General features: G+C 41.7%; 1 protein-coding gene across 12 annotated transcripts in view; it reads left to right on the forward strand.

Moving 5' to 3' along the window:
• Positions 1 to 20,344, forward strand: part of Sema6d (semaphorin 6D) — a 581,349-nt gene that overhangs the window by 234,302 nt on the left and 326,703 nt on the right. The gene's annotated exons all lie outside the window — the stretch shown is intronic.

Consider the following 20,344-nt stretch of genomic DNA (forward strand, 5'->3'; position numbering starts at 1 on the left):
GCAGCCTGCTTCCTTTCAAACATTCATCACACCCTAAATGGTTTTCAAATCAAGGTTCTACCCCTTGGATAGAGCACAATCTTCTAGCTGCAGTTCTTTCCAACATTCAGCAAACCTAAATCTTCCCACAGTGATCCCAGACTGCCCTTAACCACCTTTTTCTAGCTGGCAAGAATGGAATTGTGGGGTAGAAGTAGGGTTGATAGGCAGCCCTGTTACTGTGGTACTAGAAACATGATGCTGTGATTGCCCTGTAAGGTCCAGCATGTGTGTGGGAGCAAATCATGCTGATCCCCATTCCCAAAGCTTCCCACAAAAATATGGTTTCTGTGTGATACGGTTTGAATCTTCTGTTTATTCTCCTGCATGAGAGAAGCACACAATTTATGTATAGATGCAGTTCGACTGAAGACACCACTGACATTCAAGCCAGGCTGCAAGTGACAAAACACTTCCTAGTGTTTCTGTTGAAACTAGACTAGTAATTAGAAACAAGCCCCTTATTTGCTTGTCTTTTATATATGCACAGACTTTAACCACATTTCAGGACTCCCTCAGTGTATGTGAAGTCTCACTGGTTCATTTTTGCCTACCTAAATATCCAGCTCAGCCACCTGCAGTAATCCACTCACCCAGCAGTGTGTGAAGCTGTTTTCTCCTTCAAGAAGAAGGCTTCAAATTCGCAAAATCATTCATGAACACGAAAGAGCCAGGAGCAATTTCAGACCCATTAATATTATTGTTATAAATATCTGGCAAGAGAGCCAGCATTGGCCTCTTGGACTACATGGGGCTGATACCCGTAAGTCTTTTCCTTTCCAACACAAAGAGGAGGAAAAAAAAGAAGGGACTTTTTCCTCAATAAATATGTCTTATAAATGTAGATCAATAGAAATAAATGAAGAGCAAATTAGGTCTAGACAAGGAAATACTGGAAAGGTATATTTTCTTATTAAACATTAGCAGTATTCTGGTTCAATGTCTTTGTTTGGGATCCTTTCTCTTGCCTCCTCTTCTCCTGACTCCTGCCTCTCCTCTCCCTCCACACATACACGCCTTGTGCTTCTATATACTAACACGCAATTAGCGAGTAAATTTCCAAAAAGAAAAAAGTGGGGATGAAGTACCTTACTTAACACATCTGTGAGGAAGTGTCAAGTGTCAACACATTGCAGAGTTGTGTAACCACATGAGGCGAACAAGCATTTCTAACACCAACCACTCCAAATTGTGCCTTGGTTTGGCCATTCTTAAAGGAATTACTGTATTTCCCAAATTAAAACAATAGAGCTCAGAAAAGCTGAAAATCTGAATGACCAATCATAAGTAAGGCATCTGTTTTAGTGAAAAGTAGAAATTGTCAAAATGTACTTTTAAAATAAAGAAATAAACTAAGCCACCAGTAATTCAGCATAACTTCATGTATTTGCATATTTTGAGTGAGTAAAATGAGTCACCTATTGTTTGTGAGAGGATTCTTCCAATGATTGTAAAACACACAAAAAATAGACTCATTATACAAAAATTATGGTTTGTACCACACACTGCACAAAGTGCTGAGGAACAGTAGTATATTGCCATTTATAAGCCATGAATAAGCTGCAGCTATAATTAACAATATGATAAATGCTACTCATTTTTTTTGCAGATACTGACACTTCCTTCTTAATTACACTCAATCGCTTTTGCTAAGCTTCCTTGATGGATGGTGCAAACCTGAGCTGCAGTCCAGCCACTGTGGCTCATACCACTGGCATATTGATAAGCAGGCTTTCTCCGTCTATTGTATGCGATGACTGTCCCAGAAATCATCCATTACACGTGTGCCTTTATAGAACACATATAATCAACATAGATCATTTAAATTCATGAGGGATACTTTAGTAACTTGTTGGTGTTGCTTTTATCTGTCATGGACTGTTAGACATGTTTTCTGGTCTTTTCTATTAGCAGTCTATCCTGTGTGGGGGCTGTCATGCTACAGTGGACATGTGCAGGCCAGAGGGCAACCTCAACTGTCAGTTCTCACCATCCACTTTGAGGCTAGGTCTCTCCTTCTTCCTCTACATACACCAGGTTTCTGGGCTTCCAGAGATGCCTCTGACTCCAATCTGCCCAGAAGCATGCTGGGATTGCAGACACTCACACTAGTCCCCAGCTTTGATGTGGGTTCCGGTAATTTTTCTTTCTGCCTGTATGGCACCTGCCACTGAGCCATGACCCTGGCCCTTTATCAACTGTTTATTAACCAGTAAACATCTCTAAGCTAAAATAAACTGTGAATTTGTTTTCTGTAAAAAAAATTAGACTTTAGCTTTTTAATAAAAAGTAGCCACAATGCAGTTGTTCTCACAATTGATTTTCTTAGACTTTAATTTATAAATAGTATCATTTGCTTTGTTTTATAGACATATTTATCTGTCTGACATTACAGTTCATTATTTTATAGATGACACATTGTTGGCAGGATTTTAGTTAAAATTAATGATGAATTAGAAAGGTAATCTCATTAAAACTATAGAATATGAGAAGTGCCTTGTTTACAGACTTGGAAGCACATCATCAAATCCTGAAATGTCTGCATACTTCATTGTAGCTTCCTGAAGCATACTGGGGTAAACACAGAGCACGGCTGTGTGTTCAGAATCAGTTTAATTATAGGATGTGGGAGAGATAAAGAAAAAATAGTCCTTATTACTCTGAGTGCTGTGTTGAATGCTAAGATTATTAGAAAAGTTACTGTTCATGTCACTCCATTCCAAGTCCCATCAGAATCAGCGGAAATCAATGAGGCAATAGAGGTGGCACAGTAAAGACCTTGTTGAGATATGACAATAATACAGACATAAAACAGTAAGTTCTCAATCAAGATGGGGTATTAATTGAAATAAGAAAGGAAAGGAGGGAGGGAGGAAGGGAAGAAGGCAGAAAGGAAGGAAGGAAAGAAGGGAGGGAGGGAGGAAAGAAGGAAGGAAGGAAGGAAGGAAGGAAGGAAGGAAGGAAGGAAGGAAGGAAGGGGAAGGAAGGAAGGAAGGAAGGAAGGGGAAGGAAGGAAGGAAGGAGAGGGAAGGAAGGAGAGGGAAGGAAGGAGAGGGAAGGAAGGAAGGAAAGAAAGAAAGAAAGAAAGAAAGAAAGAAAGAAAGAAAGAAAGAAAGAAAGAAAGAAAGAAAGAAAGAAAGAAAGAAAAAGAAAGAAAAGGAGAAAGAAAGAAAAGGAAAACTTGAAAATAACATTGGGCAGAATGATTAGGGGCTTGGGGCCAGGAGAAAAAGAACAAGATAACACTGTTTTCAAACATGGTGAAAAATATGGGGAAAGGTACTGAAGAAAGTTTGAAGCAGTCTGGGGCCAGGCCTTCAGTCTCGGAAGATCCTCTCACCAACAAAAGGCCCATCCTGGACCATATAGCTTGGAATACCCCATAGGCTCCTGGTGAAGCAGGACTGAAGAGGTCTCCGGAGCTTGATCTAAAAGAATAATCCATGGGATTCAAAGAAAGCGCTTTTCTCCTTCCTCCTGCATCCTTCTCTTTCTTCTTGCTGTGTGCCATCCTGGCCATTTCCCTCTATTTTTCTTGTTCTATCCCAGTTGATGTTACATACATAAACAAGACATTTTTTTTTCTTCTCCATCTTCAGAAAGATGTACTGCAGGCAGATGACAGGCTGTTGGACTAGAGCAACTTCTTGAGTCAAGTCTGTGTTTGATCCAACTCTGTACCCTACACACCACGTAAATAATGTCTGGAATAGAGAAGCCGCTCCATAAATGGATGATGTGTAGCCCCACAAGGCACAGCTCCCTCGGAATTGTATGTGAGGGCCCATTGACTCTGCCAGAACCAGTCCACAGATGAGACCTCATGCACAAGAGGGATGTGTGTTTATGTCAGTGTGCTCTTTGTAAGAAACAGACCAGATGGGAAGAAGGCGACTTCCTCTGACCTTTCAGAGGGACTAAACACAGCTGGTCATCAAAAACTACACACACACACACACACACACACACACACACACACACACACACACACACTCACTCACACACTCACTTTTATCTTGGTTCTAAAGGAAGATAATAAATGTTAAAACCACTGAATTGCAAATTCATGGGAAACAGCCAGACTTGAAACATAACATGATTGGGAGCATCACACAGGTTTTAGTCCCTTTTTATATTTTGACTTATTTGTTAGACTTCCTGGTTAGTGGTTGGTGGTGGGAAAGTTGGGCCTTTCTTGGAAGCCCATTTTCCTGAAAGAGGGAGAAACACTGTAAATAACAGTCCACAGTTTCTCCAAGGTGACTACTGTAGGAGGCTGTCAATCTGTGGATCCTCCATCCTCATCCTCATTCCTCCATCCTTCAACTGTTAACAGCTGAGTATGCCGTCGGCTCTCTTCACCATCCCCATGATGATGGTGGCTTCCCAGAGCAGCAGGTACCATCCTTCCCCTGTGTCCTGTTCTGTACACTTTTGACTGTCCCCAGGAGAAGCTCTGAGCTGCATGTGGCAGGCTGACCACATAGTCCCTGACCGTCAGGGCTGGGTTCATTTCAGTCTGAGTTTTAGCTAAGAAAAGGATACATTATCTACCTGCTGGAAGCTCAGAATACTGACTCTATTGGGATTTATTGTAATCTGCCATTTGAGAGATGCAGGATTTATCTCTGTTGGAGCAGAGGCACTACTGAATGGACCAAGTTGATCTGACATTCATTGGTAATTGGGAGAAGGTTTTAAAGAAGTGTTCAATGGACTTCTGTGTGCATTTTAATGAAAAGTCATGTTTTACATCACTAAGGCCCTATTTCTTTTTTGTCTGACTGCAATTTCATTTTTTTTTAAAAAAATAGCAAGAGCTGGAAAGATGGCTCAGCAGTGGGGAGTGCTTGCTGCTCTTCCAGAGGGGCTCTAGTTTAAGTTCTAGCATCTGATCAGGTGGATCACAATGTAACTCCCGTTACCACTCAGAGTGGTTTGAATGAGAATGTCCCTCATAAGCTCCTGTATTCAATCCCTTAGTCCCCTGTTGGTAGTGCTGTTTGGGGAGGTTTAGAATATGCGGCCTTGTTTTAGTATGTATGTCACTGGAAGTGGGCTTTGGAGATTTGAAACTCCTGCCATCTCTCCTCTCTTCTCCTCTCCTCCTCTTCCTCTCTCTCTCTCTTTCTCTGCTTTGTGCTTATGTTTCAAGATGTGAATTCTCAGCATTCAGTTCCTGCCAGGCTGCCCGCTACCATGCTTCCTTCTCATTATGGATTCTTATCCATCAGAAGCCATAAGCCCAAATAAACCCTCCTATAAATTGCTTTGGTCTTGGTGTTTTATTCCAGTAAAAGAAAAGTAACACATTCTAACTCCATCTTCTGGCTTCTATTGGTACCTCCATCCCCAACACATAGAAAAAATAAACAGAAAAATACAAAAAAAAATTAAAAATAACCAAAAAAAAAAAAAAAAACTGAGAAAGACACATGCTCATGATACATACCTTAACTTCCCATTATCTTTGCATCATTATATGGGTAATAGGGTAAGTTATGCCCTCTATGTTATAAGGGAAAAAAATGGCATGAGCCACTTGGAGACTGAGAAAGTAAGTCACACATCCTTGTACTGTCTGTCATCTCAGAGTGTCCAGCATTGTGGACATACCAAGTGACTCAATGCTCGAGACTTCTCTCTTCACCATGTGAAAGATAAAAGGAATGAAAACCTTGACTGATGTGGAACTTTGTAGCTGGCTACTATGTCATTGTTAGCCTTATATGACTAATACAGATGTCATTTGCAAAACTTTAATGGGCTGTAAGTGACTAATGTATATTTTAAATGCTTATCTAAACTGGAAATGAATCACTTTGAATATTATGATTTGAAAGATGGCTGTAGAAAAAACTAATCACCTGGTCCCCACACTAAAAATGGATAGCTTGGTTTTGTGTCCCCACACTAGCACTAACAAAAAGAACCCATTGCTCATCCTGAAAAAGGAGCTCCCAGTGTTTGCTTCAGGAAACACCCGAGGAGCCACTTGTGTGTTTGAGCCCAGCCCGAGCTGTGTCACGTGTTCCTTCAGTCTGTAGAAGGAACTTGCAGGAAATTCTCAGTGACATCATGGCGAGAGTCCCAGCTGATGACATAGCAGGCCATGACAATGGTCCATGCTGATGCACATCTGTATTTACTAGTAGTCTGCAAGTGTGTCGGCACCTTTGCTAAGCTCTTGGCCCCAGTGTGACTTGATGTACAGCATGTGAATTGCTCTCCTAACACTTGCTGGAACACCGCCAATCCCTTTTCTTCATCCTGAGTCTCCACCCACAGCAACCTGAAGTTAAGAAGTGACTAAGCACTGTCTGCCTCCTTCAACGTGAAAAGAGAAGTGAGCACTTGCTCCTTGCTCCCTGTGGATAAGGAGGTCAGGTCAAGCACGGTCATTTCCTCTGACTTAAGGAGACCCTACTTCAAGGGTTCTTCACAACCAGCATTGGCTGAGTCAGAGTCTGGGCAAGATGACTCTGCTAATTTCCTATAGTTACAAACTTCTTTTTCTTAGAAGTGAGATGGAATTCAAACAGCGATCTTAGTTTTTCTTCTCTGAAACAGCCCCATCTGTCCCTCCCTTCTTTCTACCTGTCATCTGAAACACCGTAGACAACTGTCTAGAAATGTTGAGTCCCCTGGCCTATTGCAGAAAGGCTCCTCCTTGGTGACCTCACTGTACTTACACTGCTGTCTGCATCTTGGATAAATGGTATGGGCAGGTGCCTCTAAGAGCATTCTTCTTCCAGGACTCCTGTATAGAACTGCAGTTAAACCTGACTATGTGAAATGAATCCCTTGGCTTCACTTACTCAAAGTGGTCTTCCACATGCTCAGACATAAACCCTTGAATTCTCCTGACTTCTTTCCTCCTTCACATCTTACATCTCATCTGTTGGGAAAACCTGGTCCTCTCTGTATTAAAAGAGAGCATCAGAAAGAATATAGATTTGGGTGGGAGTGGAGGAAGGGAGGATCTGGGAGGAGTTGGGGGAGGGGAACCATAATCAGAATATATTGTATGAAAAATATTCTCTTTTTAATACAAAAAGAATGTATCCTGAATCCCAACTATCCTTCCCTTCATGCCTTTTTTTAAACGACTGCCACACAAGCCTAGATCATCTGTGTCCTCCATGAGCCTCTAGAGTCTCTCTACTCAGAAGCCACAGTGATCTAAAATCTAAACCAGATCATGAAGCGTCTCCAAAACTTCAACACTAGATCTTCGTCTCACACAGTAAATGTCCCAATCCTGGTAACAAGGGCTCGGCCCACACTGTGCCATGCATTCCTACTGTACCTTAAGAGATTACAGTATTGAAAGCTGCCTCCTTCCCTCCTAAAGCCTCCCACCCACTTCCTTGTGCATTTATACTGACTTCCTTGCTGTTTCTCGCCTACCCAAAATGCACCTGTACCAAGTCCTTTGCATTTGCAGTTCAGCAGGCTGTCCTGCAACACAGACACCTATTTCCCTCACTTCCTTCAAATGTATTCAAAAACTACCTTCTGCCGGTCTGCCATTACATTTTGCCCTTGACACATACACACACACCCAGATGTCCCTAATTCTGCTTATCCAGTCAATTCATTTACTCTTTGCTTAACCTTCTGGAGTGTGAACTCCATGCAGGAGAAGATTCTTACTAATCTGGCACACTGTTACATCTCAAATGTTCAGAACCATATCTGTTAAACAATAGATACATCATAAGATAGTTTTTGAGAAAGTAGTCCAAAAAATACCTTGCAAAAGATAAATGGAATGCCAGGGTGACATTTCACTGAAGAACTGAAAGAAAAATGAAATTCCTTGGATACCAAATTAAAGAAAAAAACCAAACTTTGATCTGGGGACTCAAGCTTGAGTGAATTTTTAACTTCTATGTGGCAAAAATCTTTTATTCTCTACATGATATAATTAAAGTCTTGTGGGTAAATATTCACAAAATTACTGCATTGATGATGTTTTAATTTGTAATCAAACAGTAGCTATGAATTTAAGAGTGAGGAGATCTCATATGTATTAAATGTTTATGAACTAGAACACGCTTACTATATTTTAGAGCTATACAAAAATAATGTTTAGGTTCTCTGTACTACAGATCAGGTCCCTTGAAGTTTTTAATGACAAGCTACTCAAATATTTCGGGGTCTGTTTGTATAACTACTGGAAACAATGGCTACAGTTCTGACTAAGCTGCTCCACCACCGTAATGTAGATGTGTGAACTCTCCTTTACAGAGAGAATATATCATGAATCCTTGGTGTTGATGTGATCTGTACAATGTCCTCTTGGCCATGATGTGTCTGCATTACTGGCGTTCTTTGTGGGATTCTTCACTCCTTTTGTCAAGATAGAGACCAGTAGGCAATGTAGCACTGACGAAGCATTCCCACTGTGATACTAATCTAGGGATCTGGTTCTTTATACCTAATTTATTCCCTATCAGGTTAGAGACCAAGTTAAGCAGACAATAAAAATCAAGGGTAGGTTTAAGGCTAGATTAATTTAAGCCAACAAATCTCTCAACTGAATACTTCCAAAATTCTTGCCAGACAATCACAATTGCCAAGAGAAATTTGAATACAAAGGAGATAGTTGTTTCATTTGAGAAAGGATTTCAGGGAGTAATAAAACAAGAGGGGAAAATACAAGACATCCAAAATATAGCCTCAAGTAACAGGAAATGTCAGTTGCCAGCATACATAGAGCAAGTCTTTATGATGCATCTGGGGGGTGCAAAAAGGCAAATGGCTCACACAGGGGGATGGAACTTGGAAGAACCGAGGGATATGGAAAGCAAGAAGGCAGAGAACACGTTAGGAGAGTTGTATGTTCATTAAAGATTGGAGGAAGGTGGTGGCTTCAGAAACAGAGAAAGGAATGTGCAGAAGACATACAAAAGAGGAATGTAATAACTTGGCAGAATAAAGAAACAAAAGAACTTAAGTATTGTCTCCTAGGAGTCAAGACTAAAAGAGGCTGCAGATTATCCTCACCAGCAGTAAAGCCAAATAAAATGACAGGAAAGTGGATGTTCGTAGCAACTAGGATATTGGGAGTTGGTAATGCTCTTGGTGGTGGTTGTATTTCATTTACTATTGGCAGGAAATTGGTGAGACAGCAAGCTAGAGTTAGTGAGAAACATTGACCTGAGGATTGTGTTGAGAGTCAGATCCAAGTATGTATTGAGTGGGATCTCAAGAGTTGGCTGCAAAGAAAGAGCTCTGAGGAAAACTACCCTTTGACCTTTGGAAGAGAATTACCTCTTATGTCTGAGGAATGGCCACTTTTCAAGAGTGACTTCAGCTGACATCAGACAAGAGAGGAAGGGTACATTGGTTCTGAAGACAGCAGCCCAGGAGATAGTGTTGAATGATGTTTGATCAATAAGACATGCAGTTAGGTCTTCTGAATGCTAAACACAAGAGGTAGGCACATCAGGACAATTAGAGTATATGAATTCAGATGTTTTACCTCATGAAAAGACGACAAGAGAATAAAATTAGAATTGTCAGCACTTTTCAAGGAGCCCGCCAGAGGACTCCACTGATGGTATTCATATTTCTAATTCCTTCCTGACCTTTAGGACCAAGCACTCCAACTGAACTGAACTGCTTGTCATTGCTTGAGTGTAATTTTCTCCTTCTCTTTGACTTTGAGATGCCACCACCCCTCTGACACTCTGCTTGTCACGTAACTTTTCCTGGCAGCCCTGGATTATTAATCTTAAACACTGTCCTTTCAGGCACCTACTGTGCATAATATTATTTTTATCCCTTTATGAGCCTCAGTTCTTCTTACTTATATGTGAATCGTATCGTCTATGTAGATCACATGTCCTTCCAGATAAATGTGTCTAGGTCCTAAGAAGTCATTTTTAACCCACACACATAATAGTTTTCATCTTTCGACTGGCTTTTAATGAAAGAATCATCTGGAAAAGCAAGAGACAGAAGAACAAATATTGTTGAGAAGAAACCAAAATGGGTAAAAATTAGAAGCAAGAAGTGTGTAGTATAAGCTGTGAGGGTAAAAACAAGGTGCATTGGGAAGTGACCAAATGAAATGTTCCTGTCACAACAAACAATACAAATGATGTGTTTACTGCTGTAGAAGATTGTAGACACAATGTAATTTATATAATAGCCCAATTCACTATTTGTCTTTTAAATGTTTATGGGCAAAAGTTTCAAAGCACATAGCTGTCTTTTCAACTATAGATATTGCACGATTTTTGGCAATAGCATATCCCAGCTGACTCAGAAAAAAACCTGGCCTTAGAAGATTCTGTATACCTAAGTGTTTTATGAAATCAGAGCCAGTAGGTTTTACTTTTTAATGAGGTTTATTTGAGTACTTTCCAAGCCACAATATATTTGAATATCTGTTCATAGGAAACATTTGAATCTAAAAAGTAAAGTGGAGAAAGCACTTGTAGCCTTTCCAACACTGATCCCCACATGGTTCTTTAGGTTGGGATGGATGCAGGATGGGCATGGCTTCTAGCTCCACACTAGGAGATCACTTGTGACCCAACATTCCTAAGTGTATTATTGATATTATTACAACTCAGATAATTATCCAGGTTTTTAACTCACAAATTATGGGTACTTTCCCCTGACACATGCACACTTTCTTGAATTATAAAAGCAACTAAAAGCCATTCTAATTTTACTTAGTATTTTGTAATTACAGTAGATTTTGCAGAAGTTTCTGAGTGACTACTAGACCACGTCTTTATACACTGACGGTATTTCCCTTCAGACTCTTAAATCTATTGTTCAAATTATACACATTAACTTCTCTAAATAATTGTTTCCGGGGTCATGACCCACATGGCAATCTTGGAGACATTTCAAGCCTAAGACTTCTTCTTTACCAGTCTGCTGCATAGCTTTTCCTGGGGAAACATGTACGAACATCTATTCATCTCAGAGAGATGGCTGAGCCAAGCTAGCTTAATGAAGCAGTGAGTTCACTGGGGTTATTTTAGGAGCGTGGTAAGGAATTACAAACAAGAATACAGGTGACTCAGAGCACCTGAGTCACTGAAAAGCTGACCTCAACCTAGGTCATGACACACAAAGACTCCATTTCTAAAGTGCTATGCCCAGATTGAAGCAGCTCGGCTGGTAGGAGGTTATTACCATTTGTATAACCCTGGGTGTGGGGGGATTTGACAAATCTTGTATGTTTCAGGAACTTCCTGATCCTTGTAAATTCTATTTTCCAAGTCCCTGCCTTCTCTTGAGGAAGGATGCTTCAAATTCAAAGGAAATAGCTACACAATATGCTTCCTTCCTAGGAGAGAGCCTGGGCTATCATGCCACATTGGGAGAATAAGTTCCCATGTGTGGCATGGTCACAAACTGCCTCCTTTGTCTACAAGCCCAGAAGACTTTACCCCTAGTTCCTCTGCTTGGGAGGAAGGAGCTGTAGCCTGTGGCTGGAGATCCTGGGTCCTGACCCCTGCTTTCTGTCTCCACCTGGCCATATGACCCATGTCATGTAGTTTCTATGCATCTTCCCTTTTACTCAGATTCTGGTATGTATAAAGAGTGGTTATGAGTGTCACTATCCACATGTCAACCGAGGACACGCTTGCCCTCCATCGCTGTAACTTTAAAAGGCAGCAGCTGTGGAAGTGCTCCTCCCGGGTTAAAATTTGAAGTGTTATGTAGACATAGTTTGGGCTTCTAGCCACCTTCCTAACTATGAAGATATTTACACGTCTCATCATCATGATCAGCCAGGTTAGAAATGTCAGGAAGAGAAGTGACTTCCTGCCAGCATTCTGGGGTAACCTCCTTTTCAGCTGTACCATGACAGTCACTATTTCTTGGTTTTGATTGTCTGCACAGAAAAGGCTTTGCTATGAAATAGAGGAAATCCTGCTGCTGCACTCTAAACCCCTCAAAGCTCTGTGAATCCAAACAGACTAGAGTTATTATTTATTGTTCCCATCCCTCTAAGCTGTAGGTGTGTGTACCAAATAGCATTTTTCCAGAAGAGAAAAAGGCATGCAAATCCTTCTTCAACCAGGAGTAGACTCAGATCATTACAAGAAAGAACACTGACTAGAAAATTCATCAGCAGAGATGGCAGGTAACAGTTTTAATTCAGCAAGTGAAAGTGATTGCTGATCATGTGGAATGTGATGATAGATATGCCACCTTATGACAGATGGTATTTTCCAAAGATAGCAGCAACAGCATCTCCCATTCTGACACTCCTCTTCTGCACTCTCGGCCCCATGTCCCTCCCTTTGAATGTGGTGTGTCGTTGTGACGGTTAGCCAACAGAGGATACTGAAATGACTTTTGAGGCTAGGTTTTAAAAAAGAGTATAATGTCTACTTGCCTGTTGAGAATTCATTTTGTGAACTCTTTGGCTACCACTTGAATAGTGTGACTGCTCTGAAGCCACCACGCCGCAAGGAAGTCCAACGCAGCAAAGGTGGAGTGAACAGATAGAAGCACCAAGACTGCAGATCCAGAATGCAATGCCCAAGTCCCCCAGCCTGCTGTCGTAGCTGTAAGCATATGCTGTCACCACCTGGCTGCAGCCAGGGCCACCTGCTGAGCTGTTCTTGGATCTCTGGCTCTCAGACAGCAGACAGATAATCAAAGGATTATATATAAGTACCGAGTTTAGGTGCGACTTTTTATGTAGTTGCGGCTAACTGACCTATACTAAAAAGTATCCACATAAATTCAGATAATGCATTCAGAAAGAGGTTCCATTGAGACATGACCCGAGACATGAGCCACTTTGTAAGTTCTTCAGCTTTCCAGCAATAAGGGGTGGTATTTTCATGACTGAGAGGTTTTTGTGGGTTTTTTTTTTGTTTGTTTTTTTTTTTGGAAATTGCTCAATTATGACCGCTTGCCATGGGAAATTGTCTTCTTTTACTCATATCTCACTACTGTTCAGCAAAAGTAGAAGCAAGGGTAACAAATAAGGGTATCAGACAAATGGCTGACTTAGAGGACAGCTGGGCTGTCCTTGGGTCCAAGGATATGAGATATGACTTATGGGATATGAATATGAGCATCCCTTCTGCTCACCTGCCTGTTGCCTTCAGCCACAGCCCATGTTGTGAGCTGCACCCAGCTGAAGTATGACTGTGCCATTGTCTGTCTCGACAGCAACCACATCACAGGCCTTTTTCCTGGTTCTGTGCACTATATATGGGATGTCTGGGTGAGGAGCCATTCACTCATGAGAAGCATGACAGAGCTTCCTTCACAGGGTGGCAATGAACACACAGTTCAAATGCTCCAGGGAGATGGTGACTACTAACAGAGCACCAAGAGCTCTGCTGGGGTCTTAGGAGGACAAGGATACCATGCACCTTCAGCAAAGCACTGAATAAGAAAAGAGTCTCAGAGTTTGGGGTCCATGGTTTTCTTCAAGTAGGCCTAGGTAATGCTTTTGACTCCAGGACAAGCATCCAAGGATGGAAGCCTGGCTGCATCCTCAATCCTTTGAATATGAACATCATATTGAGTATGGTCACTCATCGTTTCATACCTGATGAGAGAAATGCCTCCTGAATGGCCTGGACTAATTCATTTATTTAGAGAAAAGTCCCAAGTTACCAAAAGGTCAGATTAAATTCCAATTCTTGTCTTAGACTTTAAAAACGTCATCTGAATTCTTACGTTGTTGTGATATTGTCATCGTGTTAAGGTGGCTTCAGTAAGATGCCTGGTGGGGAATTATGAAGTAAACAAGCAGAACCTGGATGTTTGCACCTTAGAAACATAAGAGCTGCTTATGTCAAACCCTGCCTATGCAGGTCTTAGCCAGGTCCTGTGCATCACATGGTGACCAGGGTGCACCCGGGTCCTGTGTGCTCACATGATGACCAGGGTGCACCCGGGTCCTGTGTGCTCACATGGTAACCATGGTGCACCCGGGTCCTGTGTGCTCACATGGTGACCAGGGTGCACCCGGGTCCTGTGTGCTCACATGGTGACCAGGGTGCACATGGGTCCTATGTGATCACATGATGACCAGGGTGCACATGGGTCCTGTGTGCTCACATGGTGACCAGGGTGCACCCGGGTCCTGTGCATTCATGTGGTGACCAGAGTGCACATGAGTCCATACTCTACACTTACTCATTTGGTGTAGAATTTCATTATTCCTAATTTTAGCTGCTGTGTTGAATTATTTTATTTGTTGCCTTTTAAGGAGCCCTTCTTTTGTTGGAGGTCTCTACTCTCTTCAGTTTGGTGTGAGGCACTCTTTTTTGCTTTTTAATTTTTACTGCTCTGGTTTGATTTTTCAACTTACAAAAGAAAAGCCAGATGGCATTTCAGAAGTCAAGGCATGCCCTCCTCCCCCTCATCGTATGTTCATGTGCTCCATTTAAGCTCCATATATGTGACAAATATCACCACTTTCAAAGGTCGTATTCACAGGGTGAGATGACTAGCCTCTGACAGCTAAATCAACCCCATGCTGCAACACAGAATAGGCATGGGGGAGGTGGGCTAAACTTACTGTACCCCAGATTTACAAAAACAATCATGGCACAGTGACCATCTCCCTCCCTACTAGGGAAATGCACAATCCTGTGTAGGAGAGGAGAGACAACTGTGGAGGGGAGCGGAGCTTGCCTACACATTTCTTTCTGTCCTCCTATTGTCTGTCTGCTCTTGGAGGGCTAGTCCTGTGGGTCTGCTTCCCACCAGCTACCTGTCCATAGCTCCTCTGTCAGTGTGTAGAAAGGGGAGCATTGGTCACTTCCCAGAAAGGAAGTGACTCATCTTTGACCCTGGGGGAAAGGGCCACTAGCCTTTGGGGTGCCAGCCTGCCCACAGGAGCTTCCAACAACCCCCAAACACTTGTCATAGTGTACATATTCTGTTCTGTCATTGCTTTGTTAAGTTGACAGAGTATACACACATTCCAACTTTTAAGTCAAAAGGTGAGTGATACAAACAGTGGTCACTCAACATCTGCCAGGCCCCAAGTCCATGGGGAGTCGGCATTAGGTCACACGGGGCAATTATCTGTAAGTTCACTGCCCTTTGCCTTTCTCCTCAATGTCATTTTTATAACAAGTCTGCCTTCCTTTGCTTGAAATCACACATGCTTCCTTCAGAAAGACGGTACCAGAGAGCCAACTAACGCACAATGTCACCCCTCCTTCACCACCGTATTATAAGCAGCACCCTGTAGTGTGCATAGGAGCCATCAACCGTAATTGACTCTTTACACATCCCTTTCCACTACTAAGCATGGCTTACATCGACAATTACACTTTTCTGTTATCCTGTATTGAAACTTCCAGTGCCTGTAAATGACTGTGAAATACTTGTGGGTAGCACCTATTCTTCATTGGCTGCTGAAGTGATTCATGGTCTTAGAAAAAGCTCTGCTTGTTCAGTTGATGAGTTTGTGACCTGACGACTTAGCTAAGTGGATGACCTCACACCCATCTTTTTCAGGCTATGCAGAATACTTCCTCTTCCAAAGTAAAATACCCAATGTTGTCTTGTCAGAGTGAGGGCGGCATTATCAACCAAGCACTTCCAAAAAAAAATCAAGCAATCCTCCCGCTCAGTTACCAGGTTGCCTTGCCTTCACTGTGTCTCCCTTTTGTTTGTTCCGTACTTCTTTGTTCTTTGGTTTATTTGTTTGTTTGTTTGTTTGTTTTTCGAGACAGGGTTTCTCTGTGTAGTTTTGGTGCCTGTCCTGGATCTCACTCTGTAGACTAGGCTGGCCTTGAACTCATAGAGATCCGCCTGGCTCTGCCTCCCGAGTGCTGGGATTAAAGGCATGTACCACCGCTGTCCATCTTGTACTTCTTTTTAATACACCCAACCAAGGCCCTCACTCACCATATTACCAACCCTGACCTTGGCTCATGCCAGTGTGGCAGTCTTAACCTCTGTATGATCAGTCTCAGCTGATCTTGGCCAGGCCACAAACAGTGAATATGCTATGAGACCCTCAGCACAGCCTCACTAGTGATTGGGGAACTGATCATTCACTCTTGAGCATTGTAGATGGGCAAGTCTTTGAGCAGGTAGCTCTCAGAGGAGGAATGCTTGATCAATGTCTTGTTTCCCAGTCTGGCAGGAAGAGAGTACTATTTGCCAAGTAACTGGAGAAATGGATGATTTTGCAAAGAGGTCTTCCTGGACTTAGGCCTGATTGTTGGGGGGAGAATGAACTGAAGACCCTGGAGACTGAGTCTAGTAAAGAGAGGAGAAGACACAAAGAGAAGCAGATAGGGCTAAGGGAAGCAACCTGCCTTAGAGGTTGCCATTCACATGAGTATCCTTGCTTAGAAGGGCTCTGTCTGGTCTGTAGAAACATTCCAAACTGAGTACCATCTTTCCATAAAAACCATCCGGACTGTTTGCTTTACTCTGGAGCAAACAGATCTCCTATCAGTGTATCACACAAAAGGGTATAGAAACAGCTTCATCCTTCCCTGGGGGTCATGGTTCATTGTTCCATCCAGAATCTTATTCTAACAAATGACAAAAGAACTTACTCTGTCACCCGTTCACAGCCACTGTGTCATTATCAAAGAGAATTCCCAACATGCACTACTATAGCGACAGGCTTTGATGCTCTCTGTTCACATTTTAAAAGAATTTGGTGGAATAAAAAGTATCCTGGGCAAGACCTAGGAGGTGCGTGTACTTCTCTAACTTGGCTTGCTTCTTCAGATCCAGAAATATGCTGATTTACAGAGATACAGGGAAAGTATTAACACCAGTAGCCATGTCATATTTAAAATTAAGCATGGGTCAAATTGTGCCACTATTCTCAGCATATGTCACTTAACAGTTGAAAAGTGCATATAAAATGATGGAGATGACTTACTCTTGGTGGAATCTATAAAAAACAAATTTTGGTGTTGCTGGGCATGGTGGCAACACTTGTAAACCTAGCACTTGAGAAAGTGAGGCAAGAAGAGTGAGTTCCAGGCTAGCATGGGCAATATAACAAAGCTTTACCTTAAAAAAAAACAAATGAATGCTGTACACAAGCTCTGAGACACAACGATATGGCCAGGAAGGGATTGTGGGAGCTGGTGTAGCAACTAACTGCATTCAGCAACTTACATTTAAAATCAAGGCCCGTGTTCTGCTTGGGACTGTGGGAAGGTTTCTTTTCACAGATTGCTTTGAACCTGGCTGACCCAGTTTGGGTGATTATGTTTGCCATTTATGGGCTGACATGTGAGCAACTGTACTGCATTATTTATGAGAATAAACAAAGTATCCCACGCTGCCTCCCACACACCTTGTGTGTATAAAGAATGAAGGCTTGCATCCTATGTGGAATCTAAGCTTCTCTAGCGACAGTGTCTTATTACCATCTCTTATCAGACACCCCGGACTACCAGGAAAATAGCATGAATTTTTTAGTAGACTGAACACATGCAATGTAACAGGGGATGCTCTTTTCAAAGGAGTTATTATAAAACTCTTTATTTAGTATAAGAAAATCCCTAAATACATATTTATAGTATGTATTAGAAGTCTCTAAATGCATATTTAGAGGACAAGTTCTGGGCTTAGCTATCCTGTGGTACTTATTTTGAAATGTTACTAAGAATTAGAAAAATTCTGAGACACATCACAGTCTTCACAACTATGAAACCAGTGAGAATTATTTTGAGAAGCAGCTGACCTTTCGCATACTGGGAATGATTTAGCATCTTTTAAATTATCCCTTAAAAAAAGGATTAGAAATGAGCAAATAGAATGAGCTGATTGCTCATTGCATGGGCAGAGATGCTCTCGCTTTGAAAGCATGATGATAAACCAGATAATCCCAGCTAAAATAATCCAAAATACCCAATTCATTCATTCCTATGCTCCTCTCTGTGCCCAGATAATGTAAGAGAAAATATTTCTGTCCCTGTATTGGTTCAAGACATGTTTATTTTGCTTACTGGCTTACATTAAACTATATTGGGTACAGTGTTTTTCAGCATAATGGTACTCCATGTGGTCCTGGCATCACCATGCTTGACAATGCTTCTGCAGCCTTAGCAAACTGGTGGCAGTATTTGCTGGTGTGGTCACTAATGCACAGAGCTGTCTCTTGAGCCTCCTGGAGAGTAGACTAGACTGTAAGGGGGTTCTTGAAGGAAGTAGTGTCCCTCTTCAGAAAGTAGCTCCTTCTGGCCACTTATATTTTGGGTCACTTCTCATTTTACATATGGAAAATTCCAGGTATGTATCCTAGGTATTTCATAGGGTGACTTCAAGTGTGCAGCATGATGAATTTTAGTTATAAGAGAAACTGAGTAGTGTAAGACAGAGGATCTTAGAATCTTCTCCTTTTTAAAATAAACATATTGGAAATAACCAGAGAGGCTGTGACTTCCTCTAGATTATGGCTGTGGCTGACAGGGAAGAGTAAGATTCAGGAGGTCCCTGGCCAATTTGCCTCTTCTCTACCCTCTCCAGCACTGCTTCAAAAATACCACTTATTCCTCTACAAAATTTCCTCAGAACCTATATCCTTTTGCAAAATGGTAGGATAAAACAAAAACAAAGACCCCCCCCCCCCCCAAAAAAAAACCCTCAGCCTCCAACCAAGGAAAGGACAATGTGTTAAAAAGGGACCAAGAAGTGCTCTGTGGTGAGAGGGCTAATGTAGGGCTAAAGGCAGTTAGTAAAGGCTTCCTGAGTCACGTGGTGGGTGCTCTCCCTGCCTTGTTTGTAAAGCGCAAGACAGACACAGAAAAAATGCACAAATTATGCCAAGAGTTTTACCCTTAATACCAGGGACTGCCTAGGGATCCATGGAACAGCTTCCAGGGTTCTCTGTGGCACCTTGCATTGGATGCACAGTTATGTGCTGATGTATGTACTGCTTCTGGAGGGTCACAAATAATTTTAAAATTATGAACAACTTTAGTAGAATCTTGGCTAAAAGTTGTGGGCAGCCAGGACAGTGGGTGGAGTCTGGTCGAGAATCTGGTTTCTCATGAGCAGAGGATGGATATGCCGTGTTCATCCTACACACGTAAGAAGTGGATGGGCCCCTTGGAAGTGAGGAGTGGGGAACGGATGCCCAGAAAATGACTAGGGAAAAGGGCAGGGGTGTGCAAGAGGCAGTAGATGCTTTCCTTCCTCCCAGACCTGGTTCATATTTCCTTCTTTAGCTAACATTTTGTTGGGAATTGCCACCTGGAATTCTACTAACTGCAAACTTGAAGACATCCCTGAGTTGACTTTGCCTTGACTGCACTAACATCTGTTTTGTTGTTTTTCTCTCTGTGGTATATTTTAGAGATATTTACCTTGTGTGTTTACTGATAATAAAAGTTTTAATCCAGTCCACTCTAGAACATTTATTTTAGTCTCTGCTCACTTACGATTGTCAACAACAAGTAATGCATTTATTAAGCAGCAACATAAACCATTATTAAATTAGTCAGTGTTTTTACAGTTGCAATTATCCCCAGGAGCACTTTTTGTTAGCTTGTTTTAGCTGACTCTTAATGGTCTCATTAGTTTTTAAGGTCATCCCCACTTCTTGTTTTGTAACTCACTCCAAAGGAGAAAGAAGGACTGGTAAGATGTCTCTGTAGATAGAGGTGCGTGTTGCCAATCCTGATGACCTGAGTTCAATCTCCAGAATCTGTAGAAGAAGGTGAAATCTAATTCCCAATGTTGTTTTCTACTAATACATAGAAGGCTCGCTTGTTCACACACACACACACACACACACACACACACACACACACACTCACGATTTTTTTTTAAATTTAAAAATGAAAAGCAAAGTTCAGAGCACAGCAGAAAATTTCCAGAAATATTATCCTTTCTTGTTTTGTGGCTGATGTGGTTTTGAAAAGATGTCTCTGCTTTTTCACCTTTGTTCAGAATCTAAAATAGCATCAATGTTTGCCAAGCTGGAAAGCAAAATATTAGGAGAAAATTTAATTTCCAAGTTCTCAAAAGGTCATGTAGTGGCAAATGAGAGAGATAAATTTAATTAATTTATTTTAAATAAAAATGACTTAAGTGCCCTTTCAAAAAAGAAAAGGAATGTCTTTTAAATGAAAGTGACAATTTCTTTCACGTAAGGAACAGATATGAAAAAAGTAAATCAAGAAGGCTAAGTGTCATGTAGTTATCCACAGTGAGTCTGTAGGAGTTATGACGACGGTGGCCTCAAAGGTACAAATCAGCTATTAAATGTCTGGGTTTCTTATGTCCACAAAGCTCTATTTCCTCCTGAGAGGAAAGAGCTGGGAATGGCACCTGGGATCCATCTGTGATTCATGTTCAGGGAAGA

Source organism: Peromyscus californicus, unplaced genomic scaffold (assembly GCF_007827085.1).
Source record: "Peromyscus californicus insignis strain IS unplaced genomic scaffold, ASM782708v3 Scaffold_7__1_contigs__length_154581171, whole genome shotgun sequence".
NCBI classification, from domain to species: domain Eukaryota; kingdom Metazoa; phylum Chordata; class Mammalia; order Rodentia; family Cricetidae; genus Peromyscus; species Peromyscus californicus.